Genomic DNA, 25,536 nt, shown 5'->3' with positions numbered 1-25,536 from the left:
CTTCTTCGCGGACGAAAACCGATTACGACGGGGCTGGATGGACCGAAAATGAAATTGCACCGGAAAGTGTCTGTATTATCTCCCCTCTCGTTGCTCTCCTCATGCGTGTAATCTCGGACGACAAATGCGATGAACGTTGAATAATCATTTTATGTAAAACAACTTATCACATAAAGTTGACGTTCGTATCAATATTTGGTCGGTTTGGAATATCAAGAGAATTTTAAAACTTCAAACATATATCTACAAAGAAGGTAAATGGACATTTAAAAATAATGATTTTAAATTAATAATTTATTAATTGCAACATCGATAGAAAATATTTTGTTAGTAACAGTAATCTCTTCCCTTCTATTTGCATTTGCGTATTCATTAGACGTAAAATAATATCAGAGAAAATGTTTAACACTTCTGTTTTAAATCTCATAAAGTTTAGAATAAAGATTGATCTAAAAGTCACTCTTAACAGCGGAGAATCACCGTTAACAAGATTCCTTCCTCAAGACATCTCACGAAAAGTCTAGCGCATTATCTACGTGGTATTAATTCAACTACGGTGGTTTCCACGTTGCATTCGATCTCTATTTTCGTCTCGCGAATGGATTTACGCGTCGTTATTCAATTCCCTGGCATTAGATTCGCGGATAACGCGGCCGCGTGTTTCTCATAAGGGAAACAATTCGCCGCCGCCGACGAAGAGAAAAGCAATCGCGAGAAGTCGTGAGAGCCGCGGACGAGGCCTCTCGGGGAGATGCGACTCCGTGCATATACAAGCTCGCTCGATGCTTATCTCGTGGTAGTCGCGCATTGCGCAATCACGTCGGCCGAATCGTTCTCTCGTTCCGTTAAATCATTTATCGATGATTTTGCAATTATTTACACGAATGCCGCGAGGCATCGGCATCGAGCGGTGAATCCTTAAGAGGAGCAACTGTCTTGTTATCACTCAGATGTTGACATAAGGTGACGAGGTCAGGTCTATCAAACTCTTTTTAAATTTATATATGTAATAACAAATTATAGAAATGTGAATGTTAAAATAAAAAAGTTTGATAGACATCAGACAAAGATTTTTTTACATTTAAAAATGAATTTTTTTTCCTCAATACAAAGTATCTCGACATCAGTGAAATGAGTTTAGCAGTTTTAATTGGCTGCTTCACATTTTAATCTGATATGTCATTTTTGCATAATGGTTTCACGAAATCCTTCGTTTCTTCTTAATGTTAAGAGTATTGCCCGCAGTCGCGGGAGAAATCAATTTTGTGCATTTCTGAGATATTTGCGTCCGACTTGTTAACGGTATCGCGCGAATCAGGTTTTATCGGAGCAATACAAAGTTAAAAATTACGATCATCGGTCGACTCTCGGGCACCTTTTGTGTTATCCTTTCTGATACGTCCACGACGATCAAGAAACGTTTCTCAGGGAAGACACGCGTAAAATTCATGCGCGCTATTTGGTTAATGGATGGTGAAAGGGGATCGTTGATAATCTTCGACATTTTCAGTTCCTTTAATGCACATCATAAGCCATTGATAAGCCGTGAAATGGTTCTCCGTGACGGGAATATGGCGTCGTTTTACCAAAAGGCTTTTTGGACCTTCTGAATTTATGTAGATATAGATACGGCTGTTTATGTGCACTAAAATATATAGATACGGTTGTGGTGTGTATGTACCAGATTCTTTTTTTACTTACAAAAACATTTTAATTAATGTAAAGTCAACTTTATTTTTTATTAAATTTTAATTGATATTTTTTATATTAATATATTGGTATATTATATTGTGTTTACACATTATTTTACATTTAACATTCAACTTTGAAATGGTAACCGCCAAATCAGAATACTATTATATTAAAATTTATTTACACACGAGTTCTGAAAGTTCTAAAAATGTTTATTATTTTTCAATTTTTATAATAAATGTAAAAATTATTAATACTTCATTATTCAGATCAACTTAAATCAAGCAAAGAAACTATATAAATGAAAAAAGTACGAGAAATTTGAGACACCTTGTATGTTCTGTTGTCTCTTCCAGCTGGACTTAAACAATAACTTGGATAAGAGCACAAAAGTCCGCTTTAATACTGCAATTTTTCAAAGTGATCTTGGTTCTCGGGTCAAACTAACAAGACACATCTCGTAGATTTATGAATGGAGCTGTATGATAAACTTTCTTTTATCTTTTTAATCATAAAAAGATATCTATATTAATGCGAAATAAAAAATTGTAATTGTTTATATTAAGGATGTTTATATTAAGAAAAACTTAAGCATTATACATCTATGATTAGATTTTTCTAACGACTTTAGTTCGGTAAAGGTATTTTTTACACTAAAATGTTGGAACTTTTTTCGTATGTACAAAATGTTTAGTTTTTAATTGAGTCCATGCGTATGATGATGGCCATACGACGATACTGGTCTAGATATTGCAATTACACATATTATATGCTATATTTTTCACAGTTTCTTCAGCGTACGATTGTTATGTCATACTAAAATTAACAAAACCGCCGCACGTGCTGCTAAGCGTTTTATTGTTTAAACCGCGCGGAGACTGTTATATAAATCGTCACCGATATTTATGACTCCTGACAGTGTCATCAGGAGTCCGCGGCTGTAATCGTCTTCAGGAATTAAACATGCATCCCCCGTAGGAATAAATAAATGTTAATTAAAAGCGAGGATGGGAGATGTTAATTAAGGTCCGTGCATAAATAAATAAGTGAGGGAGTTAATTCTTAACATTGCTAACGAGCTACGAGAATTGTCGTATTAAACGAGAACGGGAATGGAAAATTTTCGCAACGAGCTCGCAATGCATTATAAAGTAGGGAGATAAAATAAAGTTGAAATTGAAATACCGTTATGAAATTTATGTGATTGCCGATGAATTTCTTCTTAAATAAAAGAAGATGTTACGTTTTTTTACCTGTTAGAGAATTTATGATTATAGATATATTTATGATTGAAACACATATTTATATTGCAATTTATACATTCTTATATACAAAAAATTCCAGAATTTAACTAGTAATTATAGTTGAGATTATCTAAATTACCGTATTATTTATCATGCATTTAACTATCATGATATCCAAAATTTTCTACTCAGCTTTAAATTTTTTCTTTTACCATTGTCGTCGCGACGGATAAATAAATGTGTTGTTCTAAAATTTAATATTGAGCGGGTCGATTTGAAGACGGTCGTGTGCTCACTTTTTATTCAATCTTTATTGTACGGTCTATATCTAGTTTCTGCTGGTACACGCACATATACGCACCGTGTCGAACGTCATCGGGAAAGACGACGGGGGGGGGGGAGGAAAACCGCGCATAACAACAACACCGGCGTGCAAAATGAGTGCCGGCCGGTATATTAATTCCGCATTTAAAGCTGTGGTCGGGGCACGCCGGTCTCGGTGGTCGAGCGGTTAGTACGAGTGTAGGTAGAGAACGCAACAATTCAGAGGGGCTCGCCGGGTGTAATGGCTGGTAATTAGAGTGCCATGATAGCAGGCTCCGCGAAACCAGTTATCTCGCTACGTGCATCGTGCATGCCTATGCCGAAGCCCTCCGCGAACTTCCGCCCGTTCCACTGTGCTTCTACGTTCCCTTGTTTTCTTTCTCGTTTCCTTCGTTCTTTCATTCTTTATTCGTCTCTCCATCCAACAAACATCTTTACTTCGCCATTCCTGTCACTCTTTCGCCCTTCGAGACATCTCGCTTGCTCTCTTCAAGCTTTCTTTTCGTTAGAAATTTTTGTCCAGCTGGAGGAAGTAAAGTCCTATCTGCTGCATTCATTTTCTAAATTTAAAATATTATAAATATTATTTATCATTATATATGTATTTTGCTTATTCTCTTTATTATTTTTTATATATGGTGTGAAGAATATTCAATATATCATGGTTTAAATTATATTTTTCTATAAATAGCTGCAACATGATCTGATTGCAATATAACGATTATGACGTCGATATAACAGCACTTTTATTGACACCGATAATGATTTTAAAAAATGCAATATACAATCTCTCTATTTTCCACAAAACAAACGTCAAACAAACAAAATAAAAGAAATAAAAATCGCACGAGGGCACTTTTCCACCGTTACAGAATGTAGTCGATAAAATTTGATAAGCATCGCTCGCGATCGGAGGCGGACGGAATTGCAGCTTCCCCGCTATCGAGCGAGTTTGGTAACCGCGAAAAATCTGCGGCGGCCGTAGAAATTGCTTTTCGTTGCTGGGAAAAAATTTAGTTTTTGTCGGTTCGCACTTTGAAGCTGACGTGCGAGTTTACGTACACGATTGCGCAAGCTCGGAGATGTCTCGTTTGACAATTGCCGTTTAATTACATTAAATCAACGACGACGTAGGTTGTGATTCATCGATCGGTTGACGTGTTTAAAAAAAGAAGGACGAATTAGTCGGGCGCATTAGCCAAAGTGTCCAATCGGCGCGCATGTTTGTTCTCTTTCTCTGTGACACATCCATCCGTCCGGTTTCAGGAAATGACACGTTTGTACGCTATTTTTTTATTCTCGCATGTCACCAGGAAAATTGGTTTTTTCCATCGCGCAATGGTAAACCGCCGCGAAAAAGCGCGAGCCATAATTTCTTTTTTCTAGTAAATAGCGTGCTTCGTTATGTGTGCGACAAGTGAAACACGAACCCACCGTTTACCTTTTTAACTTATCATTATCCATCTGTTTAAAGCATAGTCTAATTTAATTTAGTACTAGACTGAATATAGATCGAATGCTATGCTTACAGAATGCGTTAACCGAGAAAAGAGTAAAAAAAAAAAATTTATAAATATGTTAAACGTGAATTATATACCGCTCTTTCTGTTGCTCAAGATTCAAATAACATACCGCCGATCAAGCCGGCCGCTCTGTGCTCTGACTATTTTTGAGTCTGCTGTCTTTAATAGCGCAATTTGTCGATCACGCAATTAAATCCGGGACCTTTACGGCGGGATAGATGCTTAATGGGAATGCAACCTTGCGGTGGAGCGCGTAAGGTGAGATAGCGCTTAAAACACGCGCGCGATTTTTAATGCGTGCAAGGAAAGGAAAGTGGACGAGGATACGTGTCGGTGGAGGGATCACGAGGATAATAATGATTGCTAAGGTCGGACTCTCATAAAATGAATTTCTCTTCATTTTTCGAAGAACGTGAGAAAATATCGACGTTATTGAATTACGCGAATCTAAAGGCTTTCTCGACGATTGGCTTTTTATTTTGTCGAAATTACAGCACTTTGAAAAACAGGATCTTCTACGATTCTTGACATCGCATATTTTCAATGAGAATTTTTTATTTAGGCTGACTATACATGTGACATTTACAGATATTGCAGAATTTTAATCACTTGATGCACTATCATTTTTTTTATCGAAACATAAGATATAAAATAATAAACTCGTTTTTTCAAATACATGCAGCTCTCTTTTAGATCTCAATTTTTATTGGAAAAAAATCAGCTTTAAATTTTTTAAAGAGTCTATCATTTGGATAAAGTAACGTAAAAAATACAAATAGATGCTGCAGATTTAATATATGTGTATCTATCTCTCTTTAACAGATTACTATTTTATTATTAAAATACATATTTTAATTGACGCAATTTCTTTGGGAACCATTGCACATAGAGAAAGAGTCGGGAAATGCAAAGAAAGAGATTATCCTTGTTGTATTTAACGCGAGAATTCTGAAGCCGCGTGTACTCAGGCACGCGCGTGAGTGTGGGTGGATATATCACGTATCGTATGGAAAGATCCATGCGTATCTACACGTTCACGTGTATATATATATATATAATATTTTTTTTGTTTCATGTTTCATGCTCATTGGTTCCCCTTTCACATGAACTTTGCGCGGCCCGGTCTCGTCCTCATTCGGAATTGCACGTACGTTATCCCAACGTTAAGTCACATACGTGTAACCGCGCACCGACGCTTCTATTCCGCACGCGGACGGATAATTAGTTCGGCTGAACGTGATTTCCCCGCGCCCGGATGATCGCCCGTATTAGATCTTTTCGATGATCGCGCATTTGCCGGCCGAATGATCGATTCGATCGCTCGCGCTTGGTTTTTGCCCGTAAAACGGGCGTGACCCGATTTCCTCCACGGTGGCCGGCGCGGCTGCATGCACCGCGCGCGTGTTATGCGCTTGGAAATTGCAGTCGGATTACGAGCGAGGTGCGAGCGGCACGGTGTCGAGAACTTAACTATAAGCACGGTCGGAATCTGGCTTCTCAAGTATACCCGAGATTGCTCGTCGTAGCGAGGTGCAAACCTATCGCCGTTAAATTGCAATTGCTTTCCAATTGATCCGAGAAATTAAAATAAAGCGATTACGAAAATGAGAGAAAATAGGCAGTTAATACCTCTTTTATGAGAAGAGGAGGAGGAGGAGAGAGAGAGAGGGGGAGAGAGAGAGGGGGAGAGAGAGAGAGAGAGAGAGAGAGAGAGAGAGAGAGAGAAAGAACTCAGAAAATGAATGATAAACATTACAAAAGCATTGTGTGCGTTACACATGCGTTCGTAAAATTTCGTATTCATGCCGAGAGAACTTCGTTATCGGAATCTTACGTGCAAATAAATGAAGATAAATAATTGAAAGAGGACCAATTGTGTCGGTTATCGCGGTTTTTAAGAAGCATAAAAATTTCTTGCCGTTGATGTCCCACATTTTTTGACGAAAGAATTCTCGTACGTCGCTCACGACGTCCGTCATCTGTGTCCGGGACGTCCATCACTCGTCAAAATCCGCGCGCAAAAACATTGTCGACGTGTTCTTCGCGTGCGTGTACGGCGTGTCCGCCCCGACGCGCGGGGACGCCTCTCTCGCGTGAAACATCAGTTTAATATAAACACCCTTATCGATGCGCCGGCCGGAGTCCTCGGATGAGCCGGTTGATTTTTCAATCGCCGCGCCGCGAGAGAGGAACGATTATGCCGGAGGAAAAAGCGACGGCGCGGCGGAATAACAAGTCGCATATTTATGAGCTTACTTTGAAAACCGATTCGACGCGACGTCTCTTTCTCTCTTCTCCGTCGGGACCCTGTACAGTAAGTAGGCCCACATACATACATACATATACGTACATATGTATATTAAATACGTATATGATATATATATATATATATATAATGATTTAACAAGATTGCCCGAGTACATGCATAAGAATGCGCAGTTAATTAACCGCTCGATATCGGACATCTGATTGCCCATTTAATTGGATTAGGCATGGTATATGCGCGTTTCTATGAGAGCGCGTACGCGGTAATTACGTCGGTATACGTATGCATACGCTGCTACACGTAGCTGTTACACAACGCGGCGGTACACCGGTCGTTCGAACGAGAGAGAATCGAGGCTGGAAAATGCCGATCTCTGCTAACTGGGAATATTGGCGCGCGGCGCACGTATAAGGAAAGGTCTTATATAAACTTACGATTATGGGATCTCCGTGTAATCTAGGAGTGTGTAATCCCTAAAGCTACCGCGGATGCTTTTATTATATAAACTACTTAGTTAACGTGTCAGAATACGGTATTACACAAAATCAAAGTGTAGTTTCTTCCTTCTTAATGGGTTTAAACAATTTAGACACGGCGTGGAGAGAAACAAAAAGGGGAGTGAACACCTCTCAAAGGAGCTTCGAACTTTAAGTCTGTAACTTTCAAATTATGAAACTTTAGGATTTTGCAGCATCTATAATCTTCTTGCTTTGAATATCAAAACCCGTCAAATTATAATAAAGTTTACTTAGACATGTTGAAATGTTGGTTAACTATCAAAAAAGAAGTGAAGGTAATCTCTACTTACATAGCGACACTTACTCTAGGTTTGTTTCTTTTTCTCTCTGCACACACGTAATCCAGTTTAGAACTCTTATATTTTTTAACACTTCAAAATTCTTACTTTTCTTCATTCTGCGATACTTCGTAGAGAAATCCGGACAAATTTAGCGAGTTTTTTCAAATTTCCTACCGGGAACGTATAAGATTTTTCCTCAACTTGGTTATGGGAAACATTGCAAGTCAATATGTTGACATCTCCCGTCAATTACTCGTCGGGCGCGAGAATCGTGGCTCAAATTGTGCGTTCTCCGGACAATGAAGACGAGGCATAAAACGAGCCTGGCAAAGCGAGCATTTAAAGGTCGTTCGCGGTACAAAAGGAAGCGCTAGAAAGCGAATGAGCCGCGCACGTGGGAGTCGATGTAAGGCTTTTGCGCACGTGTGCGAGCGTACGCGGAGTGTGCGGGCTATGTACGAGCGTGAGGATGTCGCCGGGCTATGTAATGTACATCATGTAATGACACCGAGGAAGTTGCTGATTTACAGCGCGGTTCGCGGTTACTTCGAAACTTCCTAACTTCACTTTCGCAATTTCATTTCGAGTATTCTTTGTCGGATTAAATTGAAGGTGGTCGGCACGAGAATAAGAGAGAGAGAGAGAGAGAGAGAGAGAGAGAGAGGGGGGGGGGAAACTGTGAGATGGCAAGAAAATCTCGGATGAGACTTTATTAAATAACATTTTTTTTTCGCTTTAGAAAGATATGGGAAAGAAGCGCTTCTTTTACATTTATTTTGTCCATAAGCGACGATATCATTAATCACATCAAAATAAAGAGCAGGACGCTGAATTTATTGGGCGGAGCCACGGTTATATCCGGAGCTCGCGGATTCTAGTTCTGCGCAATCCGCGAATTTATTTCGTGAATTTTTAATCCTGGAATACGTTCGGGAGATCGTCTTTTTTTTAAACTCACCGAGTTTTCTCTTCATTTGGATGTATTATTATGCAAGAATAAATTGCACGGCACGACTTCAAAAGTGTAGAATTTTAAATAGACATAGTTACCCAACTACCGACGCAAACTAGAACCGAGCTTACTTTTGCTTTTATGTGTTCCGGTGAGTTGAAGTTTAATAACCATCGACTAGTAGGATTATAAAATGCGTGTGTATTCGTATGTTGAACATATTCTACCAAACGTATTCAGGAATGAAGTAATTTCTCTCTCTCTCTCTCTCTCTCTCTCTCTCTCGTTACTATCCCAGAGAGTTTGTTTCTGCCGGGTTGACGACAGTGAACAAATTAGATTTCGAGCCCGTTCGTTTGCTTGTCGAATATGAAAGGCTTGTCCGTTCTTACCGTGCCGCAAACTACGAACGGCACGAAACGCGGCCACGCTTCTTTTTCTCCAGAGAAAATTCTAAATGGCTATTTCTCAGTCTTAGCGTACGACGTATATATGTGATTTCTGCTTGGGCACAAAAGCCGATCTCGCCTATATGAGTAGGCGCTGCGCGCTGCGTAATGTTGCACACGCCGCGCTCTCGACTCTCGTATATGCGATACCTGTCTGCCCCGAGGGCTGCCGATCGTATTTATAGGCGTAGTATATCGCACGCAGCTAGATTAAGTAGATAAGCTTTGATATGAGTCGATTCCGATTGTCTCCCGCTGGTCCAGGTTGCATACCCGCCTCGCTGCCTCTCCATTCGTCCGACTCATGCACCGCGGGACGGACCCGCCGCAACCAGCTGCACTTGCTCTCGAGCTTGTAACGCTCGCGAAAAAAAAGAAGGGCCGTCGCGTTTCTGTGATTCATTACTTAGAGCTGATACCATCTCGGACGCGCGCGCGCGAGATCGAGCGGCATGTTGAATTTCGACGAGCGAGAACGTATAATACGCGTTTTTATACTTTTCACGATGCAACATTGCGCGTCTATACTTATATGCACGCGTCAATTGTGACAAATTGTTGAAGCTTTTCGACGTCGTTTTAGCTAAACGCGCGCATTATGTACGCGTGCGTATATCCCGGGATGGCAAAGGTATAGCTTTGTCGGCAACTTTGTCGCTGTCGCTATCGCTATCGCTATCGCCTATTGCGCAAGGGGCTTTAGGCTTTATATTTGGAAAACATAATTCTATATTGAATAGAATAGAACGAATAGAGCGAATTTTTTCTCGCGCAGTGGTGCATTGCGGGGCATTACGCGCATTGCTGCAGCTTTCTTGCATAAGATATTTATAGAATCGTTTATATTTGGCAAGGAAATTGGAAATTACATGAGCATATGCCGATGAAGAATTCAACTCGAGAGTTACCTATGCAGAAAAAAAGAATGATTGTTGCTTTTCTGCGTTCGTGGATTTCTCTTGGATGTATAAGCTAAGTACACGCGCAATATCTCTTGAAATGATTTTAGCCGGAAGACAAAACGCTGGAATGGCTTTCCTTCTTGCATAACTATATCCAATTACAGAGTCACTCGTAATTAACAGGAAAATTATACGCGAGGATAATAGTTACGTTGATTTATTGTCGTCGGAGAAATGTGAAACGTCAATTTTTTTTTATATTAATACTCCGATTTTTTATGTGAAAGCACATACGCAATGCATTCACGCAACAATTCGCAGATATTACGCAACGTTGGCCCGACAGGATCTGAAATTTGCAAATGCCGCTTTTTTGCACCTGTTCGTAATTTCTGGCGGAGTGGCCGATTACTTTCCTTTTTCTTTCTGACTTCCAAGAAAGACTGGAAGCGTTAATACGCACTCACGAAGAATTGGATAATCGCGTCATGAAAGGAACGCCATATAGGAAAGCCAATAACTATATGTGCTGCTTTGCGCGATATTAAGTCCCGCTAATGATCGCCCGTTGGCCCGTAATTATTTATACGCTGGCTAGCAGAAAAGCATTCGTTAGTTCGGATAAACGTGAGTTATAGTCACGTTGATTTTTGCTCTGGTTTATTGTTGCTTTACTACTGATATTTATGTATATCGCGCCATACATCGTACGTTTCAATTCCGTGTGGTATTTATGGTACGCACGGAAGCTCCGTGCGAGAAGCGAAAAGCGCCGTGCTAAACTTGCAGGGAATAATACGCGGATGTCGGGTAAAAATATTCATGAATAGGTAAACGAAATTAATTTTTAAGCTCTGGATGAATGTAACTGACGGCTCGTCACCGCGACGGCTGAAACGGCATTGAGAAACGAGACGTGACAGTCACTTGCTAGGTCACGTAATTTAATAAGCGATTTATGATTATTTTATTCTGCGTCATTTGACAAATGCGCATCTATTTTTTATGAGTACACTTGATTTACAAATCCAAATTTGTCGAGGAACGGTTTTTTACAGGTATCTTCTGTACGTATAAGTGACGTCCACTATAATATAACAGAAACGCAACTTTATTTTTTTTTCAAATACACGTTAAGGCGTTCGCGCGATTAGATAAAATTAATTGAATTTAATAACAGCGCGAAATACATGCGTGTGAGATTTTTCACAAATTTTCTGCCAAACTTCCTGAAACATAATTCCGAATAGAATCTCCTTCGAAAGGAATACGGGTAATAGGTAGACAAACGTTGGTTCGAAATCATCTGCGGTATATTACGCATGAGATGTAAGGTCGTTGCACGAGATGCAACGCGGCGCGGGCGGGCGCAATCGACACGCGTATCTCGCGCTCGCTTTAACGCTACATCTTCCGTCCATTTTTGAGTCCTCCAGTGGAAACACGCATCGCGAACGGAGGGCTTCCATCTCGAATGGTTATGATGTATGTATGTGGGCATATCCATTTACATATTAATGTATCATATTTTGAGATGAAACGCTTTCTGTGCTTCAAAATATTCAATGATGACAAAAGCAACAAAGTACATTGCCGCTGCCTGCTGTAGGCCACTCTCTCGCAATTTTTGTACGCCTCTTGCTTTGACATATGCATTTCGATATCAAAGATATGTGTTTGTCTCTTAGAGCCTTTAAAATTAAAACAGAACGTGTAATGACAATTTCATATAACGATTCTATGAAAATTATCTTTATCCGGGATTCGCGGATAACGTGTATTTAATATATTTCCGACGCGTGTTTTTGTTATTAAAAATATTTGTGCGGATAACTTGAAACTCCACAAACTGTTTTTGCCTGTAAATTATGAAATGAATATGATATTGAACCATCCTGGAAAAGAGATGCATATACAATATTGAATATTATTAAAATTGCGTATAAATATAATAAAAGAATTTGTACTTATTATATTGTATTAATAGATATTAATATTATATATGTAATGTAATAATATTTTGTATATATTTTTATATTAATAGTTAGTGATAGGTACATTTTATATTTAATATCAAATTTTATTAATATTCTTCTAATATTCTTCGCGCTTTCATTGCTTATATGCGTCTTACGTTCATTATGCTTCTTTCCCGAGATAATGAATTCATCTCTGCTCTGGTTATTATTTCTCCTCCAATCTTCAACTAGAAATATTCGCATATTTTATGCGGAAATGGAATATTCACGTATGCAAATTATAAATCTGTAAACTTCTCGTATTTTCAATTATACATAAATCTATAACGCTGAATATTATTAACAAGCTGCATTAATAATACATATACATACCATCTTTCATATTTGCAAATTAAAGATAAAAATTGATCTTGGGAGGTAACTTGTTCGAGACATACATTTGTTTCTTTTTATCGCACGTTTCCTCCTTACGCTCGGTATGCTTCCTTTTTGAGATAATAGGCTCGCTTCTAGTCTCCCTATTACTCGAAGCACATCTCCCTCCAATCTCCCAAGCCTACATGGAAACGCGTATCACAAACGAACGAGCCGGGCTCTGGGATGGATATAATATCCGTACGTGGGTAGCGGTCGACTTACATATTAATGTAATACATAATCACGCGGAGATTGGAGAGGCAGGAGACCCCGGCCCCTCAAGATGAATGAGCCTTAGAGCACGCTCAAAAGGCATGCGGTTGATCCAATGTGTCGTAATTCTGACCCCGCGAGGCTGCCACGGGCTCCGCTGTATCCCGTGTCTCAGTCAGGATCGTATCTAAGCTATCACCGATACGGCCAACATCTCTCAGATCCGATTCCAATCAGGCATCAGCATACACGTATTAAAGGAAACGTGAACGCTACCTTTGTTATTTATCGGACAAGGGGAGTAAATTGCACCGTGTGAGTATTTCCCACAATGTCGGACGTGTCTTGAATAAAAAGCATTCTTTAGTAAGATAATAAAGATTCGAATAATTGTGAATATTCAACGTAACCCTAATTACTATGGTATTAGAAACATTTCTCGAATTATTAATTAATTTAAAATATATCTTGAATTGTGTTTATAATTAAAATATTAATTGTTTAAATAAATAAAGAGAAGTTAGGAATACCCAAACACCAGTGCGATAAAAGAACATTAATAAAATTCGAGACATACATATTAAATAGAGATATATAATACACATTTTATTGCATCTACATTTGCATAATTATATGACACAAAATGACTATTTAGATATAGATTTATTCGATAAATATTTTAACTACTATTTCTGATAGTTTCTTAAATTATTGCCCGGCGATGCGGCGTGGGCGCCTTGAGAATTACACGCGGCTTTGACGTTACCTGTATGTTCATTTTAATCCGTTCGGCATACATCGACAGGCGGCATGCACGCGCGCGCCTATACATGTTTTAATGGTGAGCAATGCCGACGATCGGAGAAAATTTCGATTGTAGTCAGCCGCTATCAGATCTTGGTCAGGTCGGAAAGGAGTGTCTGGGAAAACGCATTTAAATATGCGCTACGTTTGCACGTGATCTCGGATTGGTGGAGAGATGTCCGTACGATAATTAGAAAGTTGACATTTATTCCGCCGTCGAATGTCCCGTTTCCCCCTCGAAATGCAAACGAAAAATAATCAATTTATGGAATATAATAGTAATAATTCCGTGACTTGACGCTATAATTAGCTGAATAACCGTTTATTAACTTTGTGCGATTAAAGCGTGCTGAAATATACAGAATGTTGAAATGTATGTGCATATATAATGTATATACTTGCAGAGACAACATTCCTTTAATCGAAAGTGATAAATAATCAACGAACAGTAATTGATGAGATTTTTCATCGTATATCACGCATCTACATATTTAGAACTTTCTTGAGACACGTATTTCAATTTTGCACTTTTATTAATATATGTATTTAGAACGTCGCGTATGACTTATAAAAAGTAAAATTTAATTACGCAAATTTAGCTCACTGCACTCATTAATTTTAATTTGATTTAAAAATTATGGCGGCAGCTCGTTACTAATGCAATTGACATTTTTTTTTGGAACAGCTTCTCTCCAACACATCTGTTATTTCTAATATCTAATATCTCTAATATCTAATATGTATATGAGTGACACTAATTTTGATGCATCTTATATAGATTGGACAGAGAACACTGATCTTCCTATCTCGCGTTAAATCATGCTCTGTTCTAATTCCGAGGTATCGAAATGATTAATGAAAATGCAACGCGGACAAATGAGCACGAATCGCCGCGCCGGGTCTTCTCTCGCTCTCGCTCGCTCGATGTTGCGTCTATATTCTGCATCTGCGTTTCTCTCTAGGATCTCCGAGAAGACGACTAAGAGAACGCACGGACTCTTTCTCCGTTAAATCTCGTAGCCGCGAGAAGGGGCGGAAGAGGGGGTTACGGTCTACCTACGAATCATTCATTGTCGCTTTAGACAATGGAGATTACTTTATCTCCGGCGATGCGAGCTTCGCGCGTTAGCGTGTGCACGCCATCCGACACGCTGGACCCGAGACTTTCTCGACGGATCGCCGTGTCAAGTGTGTGCACTGGCCGATCGTAATTTATTCCCCGTTGCAGTTGCCTAATATGTAGACCGACCAGTGCTCGCATTCGCGTGCTCGTAACTCACCGAATGGTGTAGAAAAAAAAAGAAGAATGGACATTTAATCGAGATTTATGCGCGTCGCGGGAGTTCCGCGCGTATGAGTATTAATTTGATTCGCCGGAAAATTGTTTGCGTAGAAAACAGGCTCTTCTCTCTCTCTCTCTCCCTCCCTCTCTCTCTCTCTCTCTCTCTCTCTCTCTCTCTCTCTCTGCCGCGCGTGATTCCATTACGATTAAAATTTATTTGCTCGTGCGAATAGCAATGCAGATTATAATACAGTTTTGATCATGAGTATCCTAAATGTAATATTTCATAGTTTGACCGAACCATCGAACGTATAATTTGTATTATTTGTTGACAATAAGTTCATGTCACGTCGTATGAGACATTAGCGAAATAATGACTTGTATATATAAGTAATGCACATAATATATTAAACATAATATATATATATATATATATATATATATATATAATTAATTAAATATATTAAATATGATATTTTATATTATATAGTAATATTAACAAGATGATTATTGTGGATTTATATCACAATTATAATAACATTTTATTACTAAAATATCACGGTTATAAATATTATAAAAAGTCCAGAACGATATTTTAATGTTATGTTATTGCAAAATTCACACTGAGAAAAAATGTTCTACGTTTTAATAAATATTGGTGTGTATACAACTGCATTGACTTCATTTATTAAAATAAAGAAAATTTTCCTTTTTATTAATATTTTTTTTTCTCAGTGAATAGACATATACTAATAAAAAGGAAATTTTTCTTCATTTTAGTAAATGGAGTCACAGTTGTATAAAAACTAATATTTACTAAAATGCAGAAAATTATTTTTTTCGGTGCACATCACAAGATTACTCCGTCATTTCTGTCCACAGTTTAATATCTTAATGAGACACCTATTATTTAACACCTCGTTTGATGCGATTTGTGTATATGTATGTAGATATATAGCTAGTAATGTCTTGACCTACCGCGCGAGAACAATCGATGAGCGGCTTTGCAGCAAAACCGAAGCGCGATTTAAATAACGCGATGAAACGGAAGATATATCGGGCCCCGTGATTGTACCTTGCAATCGGCGACAAACGTATTTCGCCTCGAGTCCAAGATTTTTATCGCATCACGTCGTCAGGGGCTCTGATTAGACGCGCGCGCGGCCGCGCCGTTCGTCGCATACATATGTCTGCAAGTCGATCGCGCGACATAGAAATTTTTTATTATGGCCGTCAGTCATGCGTGCTCTACTACGTGCCGGCACGTGCTTGATTGAAACAAATTGAAATTCGAAATAGTTTTGTATATATATCTGTGTATGAATAATGACGATGCCGCATCCTCGATAGATTTAGGAATAATAATTCTCGTTTGTCTACAAAGGACTCCGTCGCGTAAACCGCAATTGGATAACAGCTTTTTTTTTCATCGTTTCCTGGCGTTGTCACTTTCCGTTACAGTCACAGAAGTGGTCGAGAAGAGAAGTGGTACTATATTAAAGCTTGATATATTGATACGTTAAACTCATTACCTTGGTTAAAATATCACATTAGTTTCTCTCGTTGCGGCAATCGGTCTGATCGGGAATCAATTATTATAATTTTTCCGTTTGTCAGTCAACAAAGTCCGACCGCCTAATTAATGCATTTGCTGTCAAGCCAATGATCCCTGCGCATTTGTATCCCCTTTGAACAAATGCATAGCCATTTCCACCATTTATCCTTATAAATGATAACATCTCGAAACGCTCGAGATAACCGCCGGCCCATTGAAGCATGAGCTCATTACGTGCGACTTACACGTGCAGAAATACAATGCGTGTCGAAAGGGGGTGCGGAATCGCGGGAAAAGAGATACACCGCGGTGCAACTATTCGCGGATTAATTCATAGTTCACGCCAGTCCAGTCTCTCGTCACACGTTAACGTGTGGCGGCGCGGAAGTCTTTGTTTTCGATCGGGTATGCTCGATTAATGTCGGTTTGCACCAACAATATTTTTTTTTCCCGCGAGCCGCCGCATAGACAAAGTCGGTCATCGGATATTTTTTTTCCAGTGTGCGAAATATAGCCCGTGTACGCACTTGTGAGAAACGTATATGCACGCGCGCGAAACGCTTCGCTCGCACGCCGGACACAATCGAATAATCCTCTTTTTTTCTTCATTTTGCACCGTTTGGTATCGCGTACGTGGAAATATGTGGCGTGGCTTAACCATAACTCTCTGCACATTCGTTTGAGTGCGCGCGCGCGCGCGTGTGTGTGTGTGTGGGGGGGAAGGGGGCTTTTTTTCGCGCTCCGATTTGTCTAAGCTGTTATCAGACACCGATCATACGTGCAACGCGACGCGAAAGCGTCAACCTCCCTTTTTCCGAAATCGCGACACGAGAGTTTCGGTCAAGTAATTCGTGTTTAGCGAGACCCTTTTGTTTTTCTTTTGTATCACATATTTCAAGCTGAATCACGAGCAATGTAAATTCGATGCTGTCGGTATTAATGCCGAAACACTTTTCAAATTCCAGAGATATAACGCGACTTCTTGTGTAACAGTGGCAAAAGCGTGAAATAGTAGTTTTTCGCGCGAGGTAATTGATTTCATTAATCTGCGGATTGAATTTATTGCGCGATCGTACCACCCACCTACTTAACGCAGCCTCGCGGATCGCCTCGCAGATTGATAACCGGGTATCAATAAGGCGTACGTGTTACACGATAATCCCAACAAACGACGTCGGGGTGCGGTCTCGTGACTACCGACGAGAGAGAGAAAGAGAGAGAGAGAGAGAGAGAGAGAGAGAGAGAGAGAGAGAGAGAGAGAGAGAGCCATGTGCACGCCCGATCACCGCGCTTATTATTACAACGGTCGACACAGTATCTCTCGCATCGTGTTAGGCGTGAAACGGTCGGGCAGGTCAAGACCCCGTTCCTTATCCCCCGAGCCGACCGGTGAAATTAATTCCTCGCGACTGCCCGTGCACATCCGTGTGTGCGAACTCGTATACACGTTGGCGTATAGCGATATAAGCAAGCGTATATACACGCCGCTATTTATGGGTTATTAACGTCACTGAGAAACGATCCAGAACCGGACTCGTGGGATAAGAGGATACTTCCGGCGATCGCGACACTGATAATCCATCTCAAACCTGAAAACGCGTTCTTGACGTGGTGCAAACTTATGACAACCTCTCGCGTTCTTTTTTTTATAAATCTGTTATATCCGGGTGCTGATGCCGCTTTTGATGCCGATTAATACGATCGTTACGATGCGACGTACTACACGATTCAACTAAAGTATCGAAAAAATATAACGGTCCAGTCTTTGGAGAGAAAAAGAAGCGTAATGAAATGTGATACTGGGATCATCCAGGCATTATGTATTGCATCAGGATGTAATACGAAATTAAGGTGATATAATATGCAAATTGTTAAAAAGTGTAACATGTGTGTGAAGCTGTTAAAGAATCTAATGTGTGGATTTTTTATTTTTTAGTTTGAAATATAGCGTGAACAATCCATATAAGTTTAAATAGCTTTCCTAATATCTTTTTCTGCAACATTTAAACTTACGCAAATATTCTTATACATATACATTTTTTAAATATTCTTAGTTTGTATAAAACGGTATGATTACAAGCTAAAATTATAACAATGAAAATAAAGAAATGTTTAAAAAATTATACGCGGCGAGATAAGAGAAAAGACTTTTGTAAGAATTCTAATAAATATAAGAGCGATACGTTTTAGATGAAGAAAGATGTCCCTTCGTCGTTTTGGGTCGGGAAAAAACGATACTGACTCATTTGTCGCGCCGGTACTTAACTGCAAGTTTTGGTAACGTTGGAACTTTTCGTGTTAATCTCTCTCAGGGTACCCCAACGGACTCGTCCCTCGCCATGAAATAACATAAAACTTTTCGTTTCTCCGGAACCACACCCTCCCGCACTCGCACACTCTTCCTTTCTCCATGACGTCGCTCAGGACTTTTACTTTTAAATCATTCAGCCGATGCCCGTTACATTATTCAACCACTAAAACCTCGCTATGCGGATTTCTGAAGAATCTCAAGGATCCCATCGTACCCCGCCCACTTTTATCCTTTTCCTCGCTCCAAAACCTCTCCCCCCCCCCTACGTGTATTTGCACGGCCGCTTCTTATTCTCGAATGCCGATGCGCGAGTCTCGCGAAACTTCTCGCGAAATTCCCTCAATAATTCTTGTCCACGCATTAGCATTATGGCCGCGTCATGAAAATTTGCATGAAAGTGAGTTATTCGGCTTCGCGACTCACGTTTTTTTAACGACAGTTCTGTATCCTAATATTCCGGATCTGTAGGTATATATTATTCCGGATTACTTGCATGAAACTTAGTAAGTATCGAGTTGATCGAAATCTCAGCAATCCTACTGAATTTCTGCAATAGCATTTTATTAATAAAGAAACTGCATAAGTGAAGTCGGTTTTGTATTAATTATTTCAAAATTTAGGAATTGTATCTTCATTAATATCGTGGTTATCTACGAATCATTTAGTATCTAACTTTGAAACACTATTATTTTTAATGAGATTGACACGATTTATGCGAGAAGCAATAGATTCGAAATTAAATCTTTTATATTTCCTAGCAAAACTTCGATAGCTTTATACAGTTACGCAATTGAGGATGATAAAAAGTTATTAAAATAAGGCGCTTGATTATCAGAAAAAGACTAAAATTAACAATGTATATATAACCTTTTTAAAAAAAAGGTAAAAAAAGGCGCCAAGTACACGTATAGTAGTGTATATGTTGTTACCTAAAAAAAATGAAAGTGGTATATTATACCTCGAAAAAACCTAAGTAACAAGTGGTAGATTTTTATATCTCGAAAAATCTCGAAAAAATCTAAGCAGTAGTATCTTTATTTCCGAAAAATTATAACCCAAGTGATACACGTCACAAAATTATGTTACCTTATCAAAAAGAAGAGTCGCGCTTCAAGTGATCTATTACAATTACAAAAAAGAAATGATATCTCTTTAAATTAGAGCGCCAATTACAGAAAGAACATGTATATTGCCTCAAAAAATAATTGTTGCACTACTTTGAAAAACCTTTACATTGTGTCAATTAGAAAAGAATGTATAATAACAATTTTATAAGTTTAAAAAATTTTATTTAAATTTAACAAGGGAATACAAGATATTTAAATACAAAGTTTACATGTGTATTTTTTAATGGTCACAAAGAATTACAGAGGTAACAGTACAAAATACAAATATTTTATTAAAATATTTAATCCAACGAGGGAATACAATTTGTATTTAAATATAAAATTTATATATGTATTTTTCAATAGAATAAAATATTTAATCACAAAGAATTACAAAGGTAACAGTACAAAATAAAAATATTTTATTAAAATACATAAATTTTTCTTGTAAAAAAACTTGGCGCTGTTAGACCTCGAAATTTTAAATAAATAAGGACAACAGTAAATAAAAATAATTCAGAGAAAAATGCGATGGGAGTAATATTAAATGATTATCAGCGTGGATGTGGGAGTGAATGATATGGGTGTGCGTGACGACGCGGACGGCGGATAATGCGGCTTATAATTAAGTATAGAATAAATTTATTTATTTATTTAAAATTTCGAGGTCTAACAGCGCCAAGTTTTTTTACAAGAAAAATTTATGTATTTTAATAAAATATTTTTATTTTGTACTGTTACCTTTGTAATTCTTTGTGATTAAATATTTTATTCTATTGAAAAATACATATATAAATTTTATATTTAAATACAAATTGTATTCCCTCGTTGGATTAAATATTTTAATAAAATATTTGTATTTTGTACTGTTACCTCTGTAATTCTTTGTGACCATTAAAAAATACACATGTAAACTTTGTATTTAAATATCTTGTATTCCCTTGTTAAATTTAAATAAAATTTTTTAAACTTATAAAATTGTTATTATACATTCTTTTCTAATTGACACAATGTAAAGGTTTTTCAAAGTAGTGCAACAATTATTTTTTGAGGCAATATACATGTTCTTTCTGTAATTGGCGCTCTAATTTAAAGAGATATCATTTCTTTTTTGTAATTGTAATAGATCACTTGAAGCGCGACTCTTCTTTTTGATAAGGTAACATAATTTTGTGACGTGTATCACTTGGGTTATAATTTTTCGGAAATAAAGATACTACTGCTTAGATTTTTTCGAGATTTTTCGAGATATAAAAATCTACCACTTGTTACTTAGGTTTTTTCGAGGTATAATATACCACTTTCATTTTTTTTAGGTAACAACATATACACTACTATACGTGTACTTGGCGCCTTTTTTTACCTTTTTTTAAAAAAGGTAATTTTGTGCGGATATCACGCCTTTTTGTAGTATATTACGCATTTTATAAACAGCATGTACAGGATAAAATTATTTGGAGGTATAAAACTACCACTTTGTTTTTTTCGAGGTAACAACATAACAGGGTAACAACATAATACATATACACTACTATGCGTGTACTTGGCGCTCTTTTTTACCTTTTTTTTAAAAAGGTAATTTTGTACGGATATCACGCCTTTTTGTAGTGTTACGCATCTTAATCTTATAAACAATATATCTTATAATCTTATAAACAGTATATAATACAAGGTATGAAGCTAAAAGTGTTACGGACTATTATTTCTAAAGAAAACAACAATTTAATATTTTGCTTAGTTTTTTTAAAATAATAATCTGTAACCCTTTTAGTTGTACACTTTGTATATATTTTTCAATTTCAACATAAAACATAATTGCAATAAAGCATGATTAATGTTAATAAGTCGTTAACTGTAAAATTCTTTATTTATTCTTATTTGCGTGTCTTACTGAATGTTGTTCGCAACTGTATATGTACCGATATCTTCAGGTATCGATATTTTTGATAATTATTTTTACGCCAGACATAATTTTAATTCATCCAATTTTTATTATGTCTAGACATAATTTTTGTCCAATTTTTATTATGTCTAAACATAATTTTAATTTAGCGATTTTTATTATGTCATGACATAATTCTAATTCTGCCGCTAGGGAAATTTTAAGTCGATTCTTATGAATCAAGCTTGAATTCAATGTCTAGGTTACCCAGGTTGCCGATGACGAAGTCCACATAGTGCGCTCTATAGTTTTCGGTGTCTACATGTATTAATACCTCAAATTCGATATCTACGTGTCCTACATTGGGTGCGTTTAGCCGATACTCCGCTAGCCTAGCAATCGTGAGCAGACGCTCGTTTTCGCTCGTTTCCTCTCTTTTGACCTAATGGATTAAAAGAAGAGGAAACGAGCGAAAACGAGCGACTGCTCACAATTGCTAGGCTAGCGGAGTATTGGCTGAACGCACCCATTCAGATTTAAAGTTATTAATACACCTAGACACCAAAAACTATGAAGCGCATTATGTGGACCTCGTCATCGGCAACCTGGAACACGTAGACATCGAATTCGAGGTATTATTACACCTAGACACCAAAAACTACCGAGCGCGCTATCTGGACCTCGTCATCAGCAACCTGGGACACCTAAACATCGAATTCAAGGTATTAATACACGTAGACACCGAAAACTACGGAGCTCACTATCTAGACATTGTCATCGGCAACCTGGAACCTGGAACACTTAGACATCGCATTCAACGTATTATTACACCTGGACACCGAAAACTACGAAGCGCACTATGTGGACCTCGTCATCGGCAACCTGAGACACGTAGACATCGAATTCAACGTATTCTTACACCTGGACACCGAAAACTATGAAGCGCACTATGTGGACTTTGTCATCTTCAACCTGGAACACTTAGACATCGCATTCAACGTATTATTACACCTGGACACCGAAAACTACAAAGCGCACTATGTGGACCTCGTCATTGGCAACCTGGGACACCTATACATCGAATTCAACGCACGATTACACCTGGACACCGAAAACTATGAAGCGCACTATCTGGATCCCGTCATCGGCAACCTGGGACACGTGGACATCGAATCCAAGGTATTAATACACGTAGACACCGAAAACTACGGAGCGCACTATGTGGACCTTGTCATCGGCAACCTGGGACACCTATACATCGAATTCAACGTACGATTACACCTGGACCCCGAAAACTATGAAGCGCACTATCTGGATCTCGTCATCGGCAACCTGGGACACGTAAACATCGAATTCGAAGTATTATTACACCTAGACACCGAAAACTACGGAGCGCGATATCTGGACCTCGTCATCAGCAACCTGGGACACCTAAACATAGAATTCAAGGTATAAATACACGTAGACACCTAAAACTACGGAACTCACTATCTAAATTTCATCATCGGCAACCTGGAACACTTAGACATCGCATTCAACGTATTATTACACCTGGACACCGAAAACTACGAAGCGCACTATGTGGACCTTGTCATCGGCAACCTGGGACACCTAGACATCGAATTCAACGTACGATTACACCTGGACACCGAAAACTATGAAGCGCACTATCTGGGTCCCGTCATCGGCAACCTGGGACACGTGGACATCGAATTCAAGGTATTAATACACGTAGACACCGAAAACTACGGAGCTCACTATCTAGACATTGTCATCGGCAACCTGGAACCTGGGACACCTAGACATCGAATTCAACGTACGATTACACATGGACACCGAAAACTCTGAAGCGCACTATCTGGATCCCGTCATCAGCAACCTGGGACACGTGGACATCGAATTCAAGGTATTAATACACGTAGACACCGAAAACTACGGAAAACATCGAATTCAAGCTTAATTCATAAGAATCGACTTAAAAATTCTCTAGCGGCATTTTCTGCCAAGCGTAGAGAAACTTCTTTTCCGTTAACTCAATATATATTATTTATATATATACCTAATTTACCTAAATAGAAATATTCCTTCTGACCGATAAGTCTATCGACCTAATTTCAAAATACGCGCGCGATATCGAAACTGGCGATACCTGCGCCGCCAGCGTCGAAAAAGTGAAAGTAACGTTTCTGATTATGACGTCATCATATCAGACGTCGGCGTTAGAAGTATACGTATCTTAAAAAAAAATTTTCACATTTGGACTTTGCGTCGCAATGTCTCCGCTCGTAGGGCACGTAGCGGAATATTATGAGAGAAACCCCCCCCTAATTGGACCCCAAGCTATCGATCAAGCCTACTTAGAACTTGATCCGTTCACTCGTTATCGAGATCTCAACATCTCGGGTACTCGCAACTCGTCGCGTCGCGTAAAAGAGTCACGGTCGGTCTCGCTCCGCGTGTACTTGGCGCGAGACACTACCGTGTCTCTTGATACCTATGTATATATACTTATTTTTACTATATATAAATATACTATATATATCTTTGAGAACAGGGAAAAGAAGGAAAGTAAATCAATCAATTTAATTATTTAATGCAACAAAAGTCATATAAACTCATAAAATGCATCATTATAAATTTGATAAAAAATTACAAACATTTTGACTGTTTTGATAGTTGTAATGATAATATTACAATAGCGCTTACACAATAACGCTATTCAGATATGACCCCAGAGCCAATTACATATACGTGTTCAACGATTTAATATGAAATTCGTAAATCTAATGTCCACTTTTGGATGGTTTCCAGGCGGTGTTCGGAGATTCTACCCTATTCTACCCCGAGATCGTCGACGAAGCGAGCAGCCAGGCTATATCCTGCGCAATAAGGTAGAAATGTTCTCACAGCTTACTATACTAACATAACAACTTTATGGTAATTGTCTGCGATACACTTGGATTTGCGTTTTGTGCGAATTATATGCTTTATGTCTCGGTGAGAAACCTGTTAACGCTTGTTCGCGGACGTGAAAATTGCGCGTTTGTCTTCGATAATTCGACTTAATTTCCTTCAAACTTTTTACCAATCGTATCGCGCTGTTTATCACCGCACTGCTAGGTGATAACGTCCGCTGTGTGACTGATAAATGACAAATGATGGAAGAACTTGTCCATCTCTAGGGAAATAATCGGATTATGCGGAGATGATTATCGCGGTTATTGTCCCGTTTTTGTCGGATAATCAAGGGATAATAAATAAAGTAACACTTATTGCTTTGTGGCTTTGTGTGAATAGAGTGACGTTGTCTTTTTGTATAACATGATTGGCGATGTCGTAGCTGAACCAAGCCATGAAGAATACAATCTTAATATATTCATTTATTAGAGATTCTCTCCAAATAGAAAAAAATTTATTTATAGTATAAATGCGGAGAGTAAATTAATTTTGTATATAGCAAACTACAAAAAAAAACTATCATGCTATGTATAATAGCGACAACAATCGACAAAATAAGTAAATCGATTATCTATAGACAAATGAAATCAATGCAATACGACATGACATGTTTCGTAAAATCGGATGTTTGACTTCATGCATTATTCGTTATCTGATTCGGTGAGATGTTCCATATGACTGATACATTGCTTGATGCGTGTTAAAATGATATTACGTCGCAAAATGGAGTAAAAACGGGAGGTAAAGGAAAAGCACCTCGTAAACGCAAAAGAGAGGGGAAAAAATGCAAAACATATAACACGGAAATAAATATTCACGTAACGAGATGCAAATCGATTTGGTGAAATATCGAGATAGACGTACCTCGTAATATAAAA

The 25,536-nt window shown here is 38.3% G+C and overlaps 1 long non-coding RNA gene across 2 annotated transcripts in view; it reads left to right on the top strand.

Annotated features, from left to right (window-relative positions):
* Nucleotides 1–25,536, top strand: part of LOC143897207 (uncharacterized) — a 274,838-nt gene that overhangs the window by 181,751 nt on the left and 67,551 nt on the right. For both annotated transcript variants that reach the window (XR_013256875.1, XR_013256876.1), the window contains exon 5: nt 24,512–24,591. This is a non-coding gene — a long non-coding RNA (uncharacterized LOC143897207). The remainder of the gene's footprint in view (nt 1–24,511; nt 24,592–25,536) is intronic.

This window comes from Temnothorax americanus, unplaced genomic scaffold (assembly GCF_048541705.1).
Source record: "Temnothorax americanus isolate GAGA-0224 unplaced genomic scaffold, ASM4854170v1 Scaffold2, whole genome shotgun sequence".
Taxonomy (NCBI): Eukaryota; Metazoa; Arthropoda; class Insecta; order Hymenoptera; family Formicidae; genus Temnothorax; species Temnothorax americanus.
This window is presented reverse-complemented; position numbering and strand designations above follow the sequence as displayed.